This window comes from Acomys minous (genome assembly GCF_964271855.1).
Source record: "Acomys minous genome assembly, chromosome: 7".
Classification (NCBI taxonomy): Eukaryota; Metazoa; Chordata; class Mammalia; order Rodentia; family Muridae; genus Acomys; species Acomys minous.
In genome coordinates this window covers 106,091,557-106,105,940 of record NC_140488.1, presented here as the reverse complement: position 1 = coordinate 106,105,940, position 14,384 = coordinate 106,091,557, and the positions used below count along the sequence as shown (strand labels likewise).

Genomic DNA, 14,384 nt, shown 5'->3' with positions numbered 1-14,384 from the left:
GTCTTTGACCCTTCTGAGAGTCTTTAGTACATGAGATCAAATGCAGGGCTGTAACACACACCTCAAGGAAGTAGGTGTCACAAAGGTTGTGTGTGACCTATGCTGGGGCTAGAACTGCCAACCACACCTCATTTCATATAGCTGCAATATCCTGAGACCAAGCCCCAGCCCTATGCAGTGACATTTAGGAATACCCAGGGCTTTCCCTCTGATCCTGTGAAGTACAGCCTCAGGGACATTGGGTTTTAGCTCCATTCTGACCCTCCAGTGTCTGCCTCTCAGAGGACTGCACATCTTACTCCAAACCTTGATGTTCCTTGTCATCTATCCACCCTTCCCTTCCCTCCCTCCCTCCCTGCTCCACCATCAGAGACTGAGAGTGACATAAATGTTTTCACATCCGGTTAATTTTATTGTCACCAACATGAAAACTACCATGTGGTGAAGTTTTTTGTTTTCACATCATTGACCACGGATCAGGTGCCAACCTATTCACCGATGTGCTCGTTGTCTACAAGCGGGCTGGGTCCTCATTGCAAATGAGTGCACCCCCTGGGCCAGGTTGAGTAGGCTCCGGTGCGGTCGTGTTGGCACTTTCCTTCACTTGCTCATGAATAAGTGATGTCAATCTAGCAGTTTTACTTGGCTGTTTAGGTGCTCTCAGTGTCGCGGTTTTCTCCGGAGCTTTCTTCCTAGTGGTCTTCGGTAGCGCTTTCTTCTTCTGGGAGATCTGAAAGGATCACACATTAAGGTCACAAGGTCACTGGCTTGGGAAAAGACAGCATGAGGTGTGGGCTTTATGAAAAAGAGGAGAGGTAGAAGAGTTTATGGCGGGCCAGAGAAAGTCGTCAGGAAAGAGGTCTCTGGAGAAAGGAAGGAATGAGCTTAGGTTGGGTCCTCTCACCTTTGGAGGTTTTTCAACAGAAAAATAAGGTTGAGTCTTTTGAACACTAGAAGCCTTGCACTGCTTCTTGGGTTGCTTCTTGGGTTTGGCTTTGGAGGTTGACGGGGTTGGTGGATTTTCCACCTTGGGCGCGGGGGCTTTCCTGGGCATTCTTGTCACTCTGAAGTTTTAGAGTAGACTGGACCAGAGCACTGAGCACCCCTGCTCATCTACTCTGCTACAACAATGGCGGGCCCCACCCCTCAGCCCTGATTGGTCAGCGAAGTCCTCCCCAGCCAATAGCAGCTAAGGAGGGGCTGAGACCTCACAAAGCCCTACCTCTGACCAGTTTGAGGATGAAGGGAGTCCAGGGCAGGCTGCCTGACAATCCCAGATATGCCTTATGCATCAGAAAGTGCCACCTTCACCCCCTAGCGAGGGAGGTACTGTGCTAGAACTAAAAGTCTGACTGAAAACAGGAGGCTTTGCTTAAAACTCATACACCTGCTCATGGTTCCTCGCTTCTTCATATGCATGTTAGATTGCTAGAGTTTGCTACTTCAAACTGGTTAAACTAACCCCTGATCTGTATTTCTGGATACATTTACTTTCCCTTAGTTCCTCATAGTATTTTTGATAGGATGCCTAATTACAACCCAAAGTAATAGGGCCTTATTATGAGTACAATGATATGAGGATCATTATAAAACTTCAATAGCAAAAGCCACTTGCCCAATAAAGACATTTCCTTCACAAAGTACAGCCAAAACCATGTTTCCCATATTGACATCACCTTTCCTATTACAATTTGTCATCTAAGACTGCCTATTTTTTTTTTAAAAACCCTAGCTTAAAATAGATGGTTTTTATGTCAGTGTTTTCATTTATTGACAGAATATAGAGTCAAGTGCCCAGTGTTTAAGATTCTATGTTCATTTGTTTGGAGTATTGAACTCTATCACACTATGTTTTTTATTTCATGAGATTCTGTTCCTCTTATTTTGTTCCCTTTTCCTTTGTAATAGCACTACTGGTCTTCTCATCAGGTGACCTTGACAAATGTATTTAAATTAGAGCCTCATATGTATATTTGTTCTTGTGAAATATATTTGTGTGATCGAGTATGTACTGTGATGGGCTGTGCTGTGCTATCTCTAGCTCACTGCTTCTCACCGTGCAAGGCATTTCATGGGAATGTACATACCAATTTTAGCAGGATTGTTCCCATCCTCTTTTGAGGGAAACCTATGTTGGTTCAGTATCCCATGGCACAAATATTGATGTTCTGTTCACTGTTAGTTATGCCTCTCATGGAGTTCTAACCATACATGTGTGGCCAGGGAGAGACTGTCTTGGTCTTAGATTAATGTGATTGTCTCATCACCTGGTCCTGTTTGAGAGTTCTATAAATTGAGTTCTTTCTACAACACAGACATTCCTTACCATTCTTAAGGATACAGCTGATGTTAGGGTGCCAGCAAGGACCAGTTATGATGACCACCATCTTCCCAGTCATGTATTCATCTACTGTTCTCAGTTGAGCTATTTAAACAGAGATTTCCTGCGAGCTGAGCTTCTGCATCCTCCATCTTCAAGAAGGCATCATGGGCCAGGAGGCAAAACTAGTTTTTAAGTTCATTTTCTCCTTTCATTCCTTGATGGCAGCTGCTCTGAAGTGGGGGCTGAGCCGACATTCCCACCAAGCAGCAAGAAAGCCATGGGATTCAGCTCTCCATTCACCCGTCCCTGGGTTTCTCAAGACCCAGAGGGAAGCTCCTCTCCTATGACAAGAAAGGTGGCAGAGTTGGTGTGTGTATCCTTTTAGCAAGCCAAGGCGGTGGTGGCACTTACCTGTAACTCCAGCTGAGTCAGGGGGCAGAAGCAGGCAGATTTGTGTAAGTTCAAGGTCAGCCTGGTCTACAGAGTGAGTTCCAGGACAGTCAGGGCTACACAAAGGAACTCTACCTCGAAACAACACAACACAAAACAAAACAAAAAAGAAGCTGAATGATGACTTGATCATAAGCTCCCTTGTCCTGAAGAGGTATTGGTAGGGCCCATCACAAAAGTGAATACATGCAGTGTTATTAGAATCCAACATGAGATTGATCACAGATTGACGGTAACTATAAACACTCTAAATCATGCTCACAAATATTTTGACAAGCAATTGCAAATTTGTTAACATTCAACAAAAAGACATTATTAGTTAGAAATGATAGAACTGAATAAAGTAAAAGTAAACTAATTTGAGTAGCCTTTCCAGTATGAAGAATACAAGAAAGGATAGGTGCACTTGAGAAAACACCAATATAATTCATCTATTCTGAACAGAAAGACTATGAACTTTAAGAAACCATAGAAACGTAGGAGTTAATAAGAAAAGACTTGACTTTCTAGTTATGGATATTCAGAAGGAAATGAGGGTCAGAGTGAGACTGATGTTTTAGTTTCTCTTCTGTTGCTCTGATAAAATGTCATGGCCAATGCAACTTATAAAGAAAGAGTTTATTTCAGTTTTTGGTCCTAGAGAATTAGAGTTCACAACCCTAGGGACTGTATGGCAGCAGATAGCTAGACCATGAAGCTGAGAGATCTTATCTTTGATCAAAAGCATGAAACAGAGAGCACACTGGAGTAGGGTGAGGGCATGAAATTTCAAAGCCTACCTCCAGTGAGTTGTTTCCTACAGTGAGGCTGAATCATCTTCCCCCAAAAGTGCTACCAACTGAGAACCAAGTGTTCAAATACACAGTCTATAGAATTCTCATGCGAACTACCTCACTTCACTCACTGGCCCTATATTAAAAAAAAACAATATTACATATTTCTTACATACAGTGCTAGAGAGAATACATTACCATTTAAAGGGGGAGGAGTTGGCATGTTGTAACGAAATAATGGACCAAAGCGAGACCATAGGCCAGCAGGACAAACTCCAAATCCTGTAGCTTCCTGTCTGATGTCTGAGACTTTAATTTCAAAGGGATCTACCCCTCCAGCTTTGCTGCCTCTAGCACACATTTCTCTGGTTCAGCTCCCTACATGAACCTTTCTTTGACAAATGTCTCATGCTTCTGGTATGTCCAATATCTTAGCATCTCTACTGCAACCATGTTTTCACTTTCAGAGCTTTCTGTGATGTTCTTCAGGGCCTTTTGTTTTCTCAGGATTTTCTTTCTTTTGGGGACTCTCCATTATGTTGCCTGGCCTCAGCCATTCTCTGAAACCACGGAGGAACAACTTCCTCATTCTTATATGTTTTATACTTCCAAATCAGTTTAGCTACCACACTAGTATGGATCTGAGCAGGGAAGACCTCCTACCACCTGAAACATGAATGAGTTCATATAGCAAGGGAATCTCAAGGGCCACCTGGTCCTGATGACATGCCATTCTTTCATACAGTGTGGATACTATAGCTCAAACAGATGTATAAAATTGATGCCTTACACCTGCTCAAAAACAGGGCATATGTTTATATTAGACAATTTGTTCACCTTGCATATTCCATATATATGTAGAAATGTACCTATATTAATACTTTCAAAAGTTTGCTTATTTTCAGAGCAAAAAAGCAGATAATAATGAAGACAAAGCAGGTATCCCAGGTGATTCAACCTTGAAGACTGTCTCAGCTACTGTTTCCCCAAGAATTTGCATGAATATCAACTCTAAAAGGGTTAGCCCAATGGATCAATCTCAGAAAGACTGGACAGAAACAGATACAGCTAGCTTTTCAAGCACTGGGCCAATATCTTATTTTTCTAAGGGTACCCAAAAGATATTTTTACCCTCAGACAGGAAAAGTAATGTTGAAAACACAATGCCCCCATTTCCAATAGGTGGGGTGGGGGTTTTTTGTTGGTTACTAATGTTTGTTATTGTCAAAGGGGGTTGATTGTAAGTTACATTTAGGGATTTCTTTCTTTCTCCCTTCTATCCTTCTTTCTGTCTTATCTTTGTATCCTATCTAGAGTTAGGAGTGAAGGTGGGAAAAGGGAATGACAAAATGAAAGGTATAGAACTATAGGATAAATTGTAGATTATTGATCTATTATGCTCAAATATTTTATGTTGGTATTGTAAATTAATAGAAATGTAAGATTATTTTGTCCAACTTTGGCTTTATGTATTGTACATACTGTATATTGATAGATTTTGTTTAACGTTTGCTTAACATATTGTACATATGCAACTTATTTAAAAATGCAATGTAAAGTGATAGTCTTAGGAGAGCTAACTACAACAAACTGTTTGCAATGGTTGGAGATACAAGGTTGTATTGGGCACTTACAAATCTTAATTGTAGTCTTGTTAGATACTAGTTTACTTAATTACAGAATAAGTTTTATTTAGTTTCTTTGTATGATTTCAAATTTAAGCAGATAGCGCACATCTAAAAACAAGCAATGTTTGTCTATGTAGATATACTGAGACAGATAGATAAGATGATCTTATCTATAAATAAATAAATAGCGTAGAATGGATAAATGGTAGGATAGATAGATATGGTTATGCACTATGGAAAATAGATGGATGTTCTACACACACACACACACACACACACACACACACACACACACACACACACACCTGTGCACAGGTACCTAAGGAGGACATGTTGGGGCAGTGTGCGTGTGACAGTAGGGACATGCAGAGTCACGGTAAGCAGTGTGCACGTGAGTGTAGGCTACTGCAGAGGACAGGATAGCAATTGGCACATGAGTGTAGTTGCCTGCAGAAGACAGATGGGGCAGTGGCCACGGCAGCATAGTTTGCTCTGAGGATGGTAGAGGTCAATGGTCATGTGAGTGCAGGTGCCTGCTGAGGCCAGAGTTGAGTAGTATGGCAGTGCAGGTGCCTGATGCCAGAGAGAGGCAATGATTTTGTGACTGATGGGGCCCAAGGAGGCCAGTTAGGGACTGTGGACATGTGAGTATAGGTGTCCATGTGGGTCAGGTTGTGGCAGTGGGTATATGAATACCCAACAAGGGCAGAGTAGGGCAGTATGTATGTGAGTGTAGGTACACGCAGAGGCCAGAGCAGGTGGTGGGCACCGGCTGTAGATTACTACAGAGAACAGGTCATCCATGAGCGTGTGAATGCAAGTACCTGCAGAAGACACATGGTGGCAGCAGGCATGTGAATAGAAGTGCCTCCAGAGGCCAGAGAGAGGCAGTGGGTATGTGAGCACAGGAGCATGCTGAGGCCAGAGGCAGAGAGCAGGGATGTGAGTGCATGTGCTTGCAGAGAGCAGAGTGGGCCATGGGGTATGTGTGTGTAGGTGCCTGCATTCACCAGGGTAGTTAGTGGATATATTTTCATAGGTGTCTTTCAAAGGCCAAGAGTACAGTGGCTATGTGAGTGCGGATTCCTCCAGAGGCCAGGGGTGGGCATTGGGCATGAGAGTACAGGTGTCAGTTAAGGCAAAGGGGAGGCAGTGGGCATGTGACTGCTCTGGATGGCAGGAGCACAGAGTGCCTGTCAGTGTAGCTAAGCAGCCAGACCAGAGTTGGGCAATGGACATGTCCGTGCAGTTTCCTGCACAGGCCAGGAAGTCACTAGATATGTGAATTTAGTTATCTGGGGGGGATAAAGAGGTGCAATTGTCAGGTGAGGGTATGTGAGTGCAGAAATAAGGGGGCCAGTGGTTATGTGAGTGCTGTTGACTGCAGAGTATAGAGGAGGGCATGTGTGTGTGTTTGAGATGTAGTACAATGCCTACCGAGGCCAGAGAGGGGCAGTGGGCAAGTGTGTCCTAGTTCCTGCACAGGACAGGGTTTCAGTTGACCCATAGGAGCAGGATCCTGGAATAAACAGGGTTCCAATAGACACAGGTGTGTAGATGCCAGCAGAGGTCACAGACGGGAGAATGGGCATGTGAGTTCATGATCCTGCAGAGAACAGGACAGCAGGTTGCCCATGCATTCAGGACTCTCCAGAGATCAGATGTGGGAGGCTGGACTATGTGTGCAAGTGCTGAAAAGGGCTGGCAGTAAGTATGTGAGTGCATGTTCCTAGAGGAGACAGATAGGGGCAGTGGGCATGTGAATAGGTGCGTACAGGGGCCAGGTGGTGATGGTGGGCATGTGGGTACAGGTACCTAAGGAGGACAGGTGGGGAAGTGTGCATGTGATTGTAGGTACATGTTCATGCCAGGTAAGCAGTGCACACATGAGTGTAGGCTCTTGTAGAGGACAGGGTAACACTAGGCACATGTGTGCAGTTGCCTATAGAAGACAGATGACGTCACTGGGCATGGCAGTGCAGGTGCACTCTGAGGAAGGAAGAGTTCAATGGGCATGTGAGTGTAGGTGGCTGCTGAGCACAGAGGGGGGCAGTGGGCCTGTGAGTGCAGGCCCATGGAGAGATAAGTGTGGCGCAGTGGACGTGTTGGTGTAGATGCCAGTACGGGCAGGGGGGGGGGACTTGTGCATGAGAGATCCGGTGCCTTAGAGGCAAAAGGGAGACAGTGGGCATGTGCCTTCTGGTGCCTAGAGATGCCAGGGGACAGTGGGCTTTTGAATGCAGGAGCCTTTATAGGGCTACATGGAGCAGCGGGCATGTGAGTGCACGTGTCTGCAGATGCCAGGAAGGTAGGGGGAATATCAGTGGTGGTGTCAGAAGATACCAGGAGGACAGAGTGCATGTGAGTGTAGCTAAGTGAGAAGACCAGCTTCTGGCAGGGAGCATGTCAGCAAAGATTCCCCGACAGGGCAGCCACTCACTGGTCATATGTGTGCAGGTGTCTAGAGAGGCCAGCGAGGTACAATTGTCAAGTGAGTGCAGCTGAGTGCAAAGGCCATAGCTGGGCATCGATATGTGGGTGCAGCAGAGACAAGAGGGCAGTGGCCATAGGAGGGCAGGTGACTGCTGGGTATAGAAGAAGACATGGGCGTGTGAGTGCAGATGCTTGCAGAGGCCAGAGAGATGCTGTGGGCACGTGAATGTGTGTTCCCGCAGGGGAGAAAGGTAGTTTGTGAGTTCAGAGCCAAAGGGAGGATGTAGGCATGGGAGTGCAGGTGCATGCAAAGAGCAGAGCTGGGCAGTAGACATGTTAGTACAGACTCCTGCAGAGGCCAGGCAGCCATTGAGTGCAGGTGTCTCTAGAGGGCAAAGAGGTGCAATGGGGAAGTGAGTGCAGCTCACTGCTGTGGCCAGAGGGGGGCAGTGTGTATGTAAGCACATGTCCCTGTAGAGAGCAAAGTGGGACAGTGGCATCAGAGTGCAGGTGCCTTAGGGGCCATGGTGGTCAGTGGCCATATGAGCACACGTGACTGCACTAGGATTTCAGTGGACATCAGAGTGCAGATGCCTGTAGAGGCAAGTGTGGAGCAGTGTGCATGTGAGTTTGGGTTCCTGCAGGGGCTAGGGCAGGCAGTAGGCATGTGAGTGTTCGCGCAGAGGACAGGATGGCAGTGGGCACATGAGTGCGGTTGCCTGCAGAAGACAGATGACATCTCTGAGCATGACAATGCAGTGCGCTTTGAGGATTGAAAAGTTCACTGTGCCTGAGAGTACAGATGCCTTCAGAGGACAGAGAGGGGCAGGGGGCCTGTGATGCCAGCTGTCCTCAGAGGACAGAAGAGTGTAGTGTGCATGTGAGTGTGGGTTCCTGCAGAGGACAGGATAGCAGTGGGCATGTGAATGCAGGTGCCTACTGAAGACACATGTGGGTAGTGACAAGTAAATAGAGTTGCTTGCTGAAGAAAACAGGGTGGAGTGGGCATATAAGAGAAGATGCCTGTAGATGTGTGAGAGAGGCAATGAGTATGTGAGTACAGGTCCCTGCAGAAGCCAGGCTGTGGCAGTTTGAGAGTTCTGGTGCCTGAAGAGCCCTCGGTGTAATTGAAGAGGTAGGTGAAGATGGCTGCAGTAGTCAGAGGTGGGCATTGGGCATGACAGTGTAGCTTCCTGTGGAGGGGAAGGAGACAGTGAGCATAAGAGTGCAGGTGCCTGTAGAGGGGAAGGAGACAGTGGGCATGAAAGTGCAGGTGCCTGTAGAGGGGAAGGAGACAGTGAGCATAAGAGTGCAGGTGCCTGTAGAGGGGAAGGAGACAGTGGGCATGAGAGTGCAGGTGCCTGTAGAGGGGAAGGAGACAGTGGGCATGAGAGTGCAGGTGCCTGTAGAGGGGAAGGAGACAGAGGGCATGAGAGTGCAGGTGCCTGTAGAGGGGAAGGAGACAGTGGGCATGAGAGTGCAGGTACCTGTAGAGGGGAAGGAGACAGTGGGCATGAGAGTGCAGGTGCCTGTAGAGGGGAAGGAGACAGTGGGCATGAGAGTGCAGGTGCCTGTAGAGGGGAAGGAGACAGTGGGCATGAGAGTGCAGGTGCCTGTAGAGGGGAAGGAGACAGTGGGCATGAGAGTGCAGGTGCCTGTAGAGGGGAAGGAGACAGTGGACATGAGAGTGCAGGTGCCTGTAGAGGGGAAGGAGACAGTGGGCATGAGAGTGCAGGTGCCTGTAGAGGGGAAGGAGACAGTGGGCATGAGAGTGCAGGTGCCTGTAGAGGGGAAGGAGACAGTGGGCATGAGAGTGCAGGTGCCTGTAGAGGGGAAGGAGACAGAGGGCATGAGAGTGCAGGTGCCTGTAGAGGGGAAGGAGACAGTGGGCATGAGAGTGCAGGTGCCTGTAGAGGGGAAGGAGACAGTGGGCATGAGAGTGCAGGTGCCTGTAGAGGGGAAGGAGACAGTGGGCATGAGAGTGCAGGTGCCTGTAGAGGGGAAGGAGACAGTGGGCATGAGAGTGCAGGTGCCTGTAGAGGGGAAGGAGACAGTGGGCATGAGAGTGCAGGTGCCTGTGGAGGGGAAGGAGACACTGGGCATGAGAGTGCAGGTGCCTGTAGAGGGGAAGGAGACAGTGGGCATGAGAGTGCAGGTGCCTGTAGAGGGGAAGGAGACAGTGGGCATGAGAGTGCAGGTGCCTGCTGCTGTAGCAGCTCATGGCACATTTGAATACAGGATCCTTCAGAAGGGTAAATGGACAACAGTTTGCAATGCATACAGAGGCCAGAGGGGCAGTGGGCATGTGTGTTCAGATGCCTCCAGACAATATGGTTTTGGTTGAAATTTCGGGGCAGATTCTTGGAAAGAACATGGTTCCAATAGGCACAGAATTGTAGATGCCTGCAGCTGTCAGAGAGCAGAGGTTGGCCTGTGAATTCACATTCCTTCTTAGGACAGGACAGCAGTTAGTCCAAGAGTGTAGAGGCCTCCAGAAGCCAGATGTGCATGACTAGACAGTCGGTTCAGGTGCTGAAAAGATGTGAAATTTAGCTGGTGACCACACATTCCTATAGAAGAAAAAAATGGGCAGTGAGCAGATGAGTCGAGGTGCCTACAGAGTCAGATGGTGATGGTGGGTATATGGGTACAGGTACCTAAGGAGGATAGATTGGGACATTGTGCATGTGATTGTAGGGACCTGCTGAGGCCAGAGTATAGCACTGGGCATATGGGTGCAGGTCGGAGAGAGGCAGTGGGCATTGGAGTACAGGGTCTGCAGTGGTCATAAAGCAGCAGTGGGCATGTGAGTAGAGTCACCTGATGAGACCTGAGAAGGGCAGTGCCCATGAGATGCAGGGAGCTGGAGCAGAATGGGGCAGTGGGGACATGAGAGTGGGGGCCTGCAGAGGTCAGAGGAGTCAGTGGGCATTGAACACAGCTGCCTGCAGAGGACAGGAGTGCAGTGGGTGTGTTCTTTCAGATAACTGCAGAGACCAGAGTGAGGAATTGGGAATAGAATGCAGCTGCCTGCACAAATGGAAGTAGCAGTGTGCCTGGGAGTGCAGATGCCTTCAGAGGACAGGAGTGAGTGTAGGGATGGGTGTTGGTTTCTTATTGAAGGTCCCTTTAGAGGGAGCAGTGGGCATGGGAGTACAGGTACATGTTGGTAGCAGAATGAGCCATTGGGTATGTGTGTGGGGGGGTTCCAGCAGTAAGCATGGTGCCTAGTGGCCACCTTTGCCCAAGTAAGTTGTAAGGGTCCAGAATTCAGTAGGCATGTGGGTGTAGTTTCCTGAAGAAGCCAGAAGGGGGCAGTGGGCATGACTGTGCATGTGGCAGTAGAGTCAAAATGGAGGCAGTGGGCATGTGACTGCTGGTACCTGCACAGGAGGGCAGTTAGAGTTAGTAACTCAAGGTAGTTTTGATTTGCATTTTCCTGATGGCTAAGCATGTTGAACATTCGAAATGTTCCTTAGCTGTGTGAGTTTCCTCTTTTGAGAATTCGGTTTAGAACTATACCACAGTTTAAAATTGGGTTATTCATTTTTCTTGATATTTTGAGTCCTTTATATATTTGGGATATTAGTCCTCTATTGGATATGGACTTGGTAAATATGTTTTCTACTCTAAACAGGCTGATGTTTTGTCCTTGGCCTTTCAGAAGGACATTCTGTTTTGTGAAGTTCCATTTATTAGATGTCGATCTTAGTGCCTGCCCTAACAGTGTTCTATTCAGAAAGTCTTCTCCTGTCCCAATGAGTTCAAGGCTCCTCACCACTTTCTCTTCTGTCAGGTTCAGTGTCTCTGGTTTAATGTTAAGGACTTTGATCTACTTGAACTTGAATTTTGTGCAGGGTGATAACTGGATCTATTGTCATGTTTCTCAGTGCAGCCATCTAGTTTGACCAGCACCATTTGTGGAAGCTGCTGTCTTTGTTTTCTCGGTGTGTATTTCTGACTTCTTTATTTAAAAAACAACAACAACAAGGTGTCCAGAGGTGTAGGAATTTATGTCTGGTTTTACAAATAGATTCCGTAGTTCAATAAGTCTGTCAGCTTTTGTGTCAAAACAATACTGTTTTCATTAATCTATATGCAAAAACAGAATCCATCGTTCTGCTGTGTCCAAGAAATATTACCTCTGTAGTATAACTAGAAATCAAGGATAGTGATACTTCCAGCAGTTTCTTTATTGTTCAGGATTGGTTTAGATATCCTGTTTTTTATATGTATGTATGTTCATTTTGTTTTGTTTTGTTTTTTGTGTGTTTTGTTCATTTTATTTTATTTTATAATTTTGGTTTTTTTGGTGTTTCCATATGAAACTGAGAATTGTCCTTTCAAGATGTATAAAGAACTTTGTTAGAGTTTTGATGGGGATGGCATTGAATTTGTACAATGCATTGGTAAGATGGCCGTGTTTTACTATGTTGATCCTACTGATCCATGAGTATGGGAGCACTTTCCGTCTTCTGATATCTTCAATTTCCTTCTTCAGACACTTGAAGTTTTCATCAATACAAGCCTTTTGCTTGCATGGTTAGAGTTACCCCCAAGAAAGTTTGATGTTATTTGAGGCAATTGTGAGAGGCATTGTTTCCCTGATTTCTTTCTCAGTCCATTTGTCATTCATGTATAGGAGGGCTCCTGAGTTTTGTGAGTTAATTTTGAATCCACTTTGATGAAAATGTTTATCAGGTGTGTCCATTGTATTCCTAATCTCCCAAGGACTTTTATCATGAAAGGATGTTGGATTTTGTTAAAGACTTTTTAAACATCTAATGAGATGATCATGTGATTTTTTTTCTTTCAGTTTGTTTTTATGGTGGATTGCATTGATAAATTTTTGAATGTGCACCATCCCTGCATCTCTGGGATGAAGCCTATTTGATCATGGTCAATATGTTTTTGATGTGTTCTTGAATTCATTTTGTGAATATTTTATTGAGTGTTTTTACATTAATGTAAAGTTCAGAGGGAAAATGCTTTGCAATTCTCTTTGTTGGGTTGTTATGTGGTTTGCGTATTGGGGTTACTAACTGTGGACTCAGTAAAAATGAACTGAGTAATGTCTCTTCTCTTTCTACTTTGTGAAGTAACTTCAAGAGTATTGGCATTAACTCTTCTTTGAAAGTCTGGTAGAATTCTATGCAAAACTACCAGGCCCTGGGCTTTTATTTGGGGGGGGGAGGGAGGGAGGGTGGATTTTGACTGCTTCTATTTCACTAGGTATTAAAGTTCTATTTAAACTTCTTATCTGATCTTGATTTAACATTGAAAAGTGGTATGTATCTAGAAAATTCTCTATTTCTTTTGGATGTTTCCATTTGGTGGAGTACAGGTTTTTGGGGTTTTAAAAGTAGCTCTCTCTCTTTATGATTCTCTGGATTTCCTTGGTGCCTCTTGTTTTGTGCCCATTCTCATTTCTGATTTTGTTCATTTGGATATTCTCTCTGCCTTTTTGTTCATTGGGATAAGGGTTTGCTGATCTTTCTGATTTTTCTCATTGAAACAACTCTTTGTTTTATTAACTCTTTGTATCGTTCTCCTTGTTTCTATTTTTATTTCAGCCCTGACGTTGATGATGTCTTGCCATCTACTCCTCTTGACACGTCTACTTCTTTTTGTTCTAGAGCTCCCAGGTGTGCTGTTAAATTATTAGTATGAGATTCATTCATTCATTCATTCATACATTCATTCATTTGGGTTTTCTCAAAACAGGGTTTCTCTATGTACACTTGGCTGTCATGGACTCACTTTGTAGACCAGTCTGGCTTTGAATTCACAGCAGTCCACCTGCCTCAAACTCACTGCAATTACAAGCATGTGCCACTGCACCTGGCTAATTAATTATATGTTTTATGTAGGCATTTAGTGCTATGTAATTGCCTTATTATCTTCTTTCATGAGTCTAATACATTTGGATGTGTTGTATATTCAGTTTTATTTGGTTCTAGGAAGTCTTTAATTTCTTTCTTTTTGTCTTGACACATTTCTCATTCAGTACAGTGTTGTTCAGTGTCCATGTGTTTGTAAGCTTTCTGTTGCTGATGCTACCCAGCTTTTTAACATGTTGTGGTCTGAGAAGATGCAGGAAATTATTTAAGTTTTCTTGTATTTGCTGAGACTTGCTTTATGACCAAGTATATGGTCAATTTTTGAGAATGTTCTGAGATGTGCTGAGATAAGGTATATTCTTTTGTCTTTGGGTGAAATGTTCTGTAAATGTGTTAGTTACATCTGGTTTATAATGTCTGTTAGCTCCAGCATTTTTCTGTTTGGTTTTTGTATGGAAGACATGCCTTTTTGTCAGAGTGAGATATTGAAGTCTCCCATTATCAGTGTGTGAGGGTCCATGTGTGATTTAAGCTGTAGTAGCATTTCTTTTACAAACTTGCCCCTGTTTTTGGGCCATAGATGTTAATTGAAATGCCACCTTAGGGAATCTTTCCTTTGATGAGTATGCAGTGACTTTTCCTGTCTCTTGTGATTAGTTTTGTTTTGAAGTCTAATTAACCAGATTTTTAACCTGACTATAACAGCTTGCTTCTTAGGTCCGTTTGCTTGAAATACTTTTTCCAGCCTATTGAGGTACTGTCTATGCTTGATATTGACATGTGTTTCTTGTATGCAGCAGAAGAATGAATCTTATTTTCCCATCCATTCTGTTCGTCAGTGACTTCTTTACTGGGGAATTGGGATCATTAATATTGAGAGATATCAATGTCCAATAGCTGTTGATTTCCACTATTTTGTTGCTTGGTGGTGGTAGTG

At 44.9% G+C, this 14,384-nt stretch overlaps 1 long non-coding RNA gene across 1 annotated transcript; it reads right to left on the bottom strand.

The window, feature by feature from the left end:
• Positions 1–391: 391 nt before the first annotated feature.
• LOC311601537 lies at positions 392–1,109 on the bottom strand. Its single transcript, XR_014780595.1, has 2 exons — positions 905–1,109; positions 392–730 (listed from the first exon to the last, which is right to left on the bottom strand). It is a non-coding gene; the product is annotated as an uncharacterized lncRNA (long non-coding RNA).
• Between the last annotated feature and the right edge of the window lie 13,275 nt (positions 1,110–14,384).